Source organism: Harmonia axyridis, chromosome X (genome assembly GCF_914767665.1).
Source record: "Harmonia axyridis chromosome X, icHarAxyr1.1, whole genome shotgun sequence".
In the NCBI taxonomy this organism is placed as follows: Eukaryota; Metazoa; Arthropoda; class Insecta; order Coleoptera; family Coccinellidae; genus Harmonia; species Harmonia axyridis.
This window is the reverse complement of record NC_059508.1, coordinates 33,346,010-33,348,509: the sequence shown is the minus strand read 5'-3', so window position 1 is coordinate 33,348,509 and position 2,500 is coordinate 33,346,010. Positions and strand designations below refer to the sequence as shown.

The window sequence follows — 2,500 nt, the reverse complement described above, 5'->3', positions numbered from 1 at the left end:
ATCCAAGTAAATGTGGGTACGATCTAAGGAACCATAACTGATTTAATGAGCCTTTCGCGGTTTCACCTTAATTTGGCTTGTACTGAGACATGCATGGCTTAATCTTTGAGACAAGCATATGACTACTGGCAGGATCAACCAGGGAACTGCGTGCTTATACGATCGGTCCACGAGATTGCCGGTATGGCCAAACCCGTTCGCCTCTCGTCATGTGGCACTAGCCATGTCGATTGACTTCGACTAGCGCCGCACATCAGTAAGTGCAAGTCCTCGACGAAACGACGTAACAGCCCCCAGTCAGCATGAGACTCAAGCTATATATACATCATCATCATCTCGGACAAAACACCGATCAAAAATGAGAAAGTTTCTAGAAACAATCCCTCGCCAAGGCGTCCATATATAATACGAACCCCCGGCTATCAACTAATTTCTTATACACATTCCATCTCGACCCTTCGCTATACATGTGAATATAACGACACGGTGATTCGAGATTCAACAATATTTGTCGCTCGGAACGAATTGAGTGGTTGCAAATTTTTTGTGAACATAACCCGCAACGGGCAGAGGATCACGATTTTAAGGTTGGTCGCTTAAAGGCCATTCGACTACAAAGAGACGAAGCGGACCGCGACCTCGCTGCATGAGGTTGACGAAAGCGACCCAAGATGCGAAAGCCGAAACCAACACACCTTGCCAGTACCCAAACGCCGAGGTCGGATTCGGGTCTACCACTTACCAACTGAATATCATCCTAAAAAGAACTCCAAACAGTCTAGGACAGGACCCATTCTCCACCCCTTCTATATATGTCAGGAGAACCCCGGATTCCCCTCCAGACACGATTTAGCAAACTTTTCCCGATCGATCCGACCCACCGAGGCCGTTTCGACCGTTCGCCGCGCCTACTAGAGCTGATTTCTTCGGACTCCGATCAGAAAATCCGCCGATGCATGTCGTTAACACCTAGTCCGCCTCGTCCGATCGATCTAGGCCGTTTCGACCGTTCGCCGCGCCTACTAGAGCTGATTTCTTCGGACTCCGATCAGAAAATCCGCCGATGCATGTCGTTAACACCTAGTCCGCCTCGTCCGATCGATCTAGGCCGTCTCGATCCACCCATCGCGCATCGAAAGTCGCATCTCTCGAACTCCGATCCGGAAATCGGCCGATGCATCACGTTAACTATTTCTTATATATCTAATATAATATACATCGAGACGGTAAGAATTCTTTTAATCGAAGATATACATATACTTCTCATCAATATCCAAAAGCTTATCGAAAAATAAATTACTCAACTTTTACGTGAAGAATCGTTCACCCAAACCTTATCCCCTATATATGTCAGGAGAACCCAAGGTTCCCCTCCAGACACGATTTAGCAAACTTTTCCCGATCGATCCGACCCACCGAGGCCGTCTCGACCGTCCGCTGCGCCTACTAGGGCCGATTTCTTCGGACTCCGATCAGAAAATATACCGATGCATGTCGTTAACACCTAGTCCGCCTCGTCCGATCTATCTAAACAGTCTCGACGCACCCAACACTCTTTCAAAGTCGGATTACTCGGACTCAATCTGAAAATGGACCGATGCATGACGTCAACACTTAGCCCGCCTCGTCTGATCGATCTAAGCCATCTCGACCCACCCAACACGCCTTCCAAGTCGGATCACTCGGACTTCGATCTGAAAATCTCCGGACTCATTTTTATGAATATCCCCAGTCAGTAAGAACGTTATTTCGCCAATATATACCAACAATAAACCATATTCCAATAGCTGAACCAAAAATATAATTCCCGATCCAAACGTTCTGCATCGCCCAACGCGACCACCTTCCCTATATATGTCAGGAGAGCACAGGGTTCCCCTCCAGACAACACTTACGCTCTATCCCCGACTCTCGGTCGATCGATAGGCCAGGTCAGCGGTGTCTGTTTCGGCCGAAGCTCGGACTTTGGTCAAAATGTTCCGATACAAAATTTGAACCAAGATAGATACAGATATGATTCCTTCTTAAATATACGTTGATTATCGAACAGAATATGGTAAATATTTTGCGATGACCGAGGATTTCATGAATTTTTTTTTTTTTCGAAAAAATTTTCTGTTATCGGAATTTCCTCAAATTTCATTTGGTTGCCTACTAATGCATATTAAAAACGATAATCAACAATCAGAATCATTATTTATCATTTATTTCAATTTTTATAATGAAAAACGTTCACGTCCTTTCGCGCCTCTCGATCGTCGTTTACGTGATGCATCGGTCAGCCCTAGTTTACGTGGTGCATCGGTAAGATCGAGTTCACGTTCTGCATCGGTAAGATCCAGTTCACGTGGTGCATCGGTAAGATCGAGATTACGTGGTGCATCGGTAAGATCGAGTTTACGTGGTGCATCGGTAAGATCCAATTCACGTTCTGCATCGGTAAGATCCAGTTCACGTGGTGCATCGGTGAGATCGAGTTTACGTTCTGCATCGGTGTGAT

General features: G+C 46.0%; 1 non-coding gene across 1 annotated transcript in view; it reads right to left on the bottom strand.

Annotated features, from left to right (window-relative positions):
- The window catches only part of LOC123687704, a 1,907-nt gene extending 1,762 nt beyond the window's left edge, over positions 1–145 (bottom strand). The window contains exon 1 of the ribosomal RNA XR_006749415.1: positions 1–145. This exon is cut by the window's left edge and continues 1,762 nt beyond it. This is a non-coding gene — a ribosomal RNA (small subunit ribosomal RNA).
- Between the last annotated feature and the right edge of the window lie 2,355 nt (positions 146–2,500).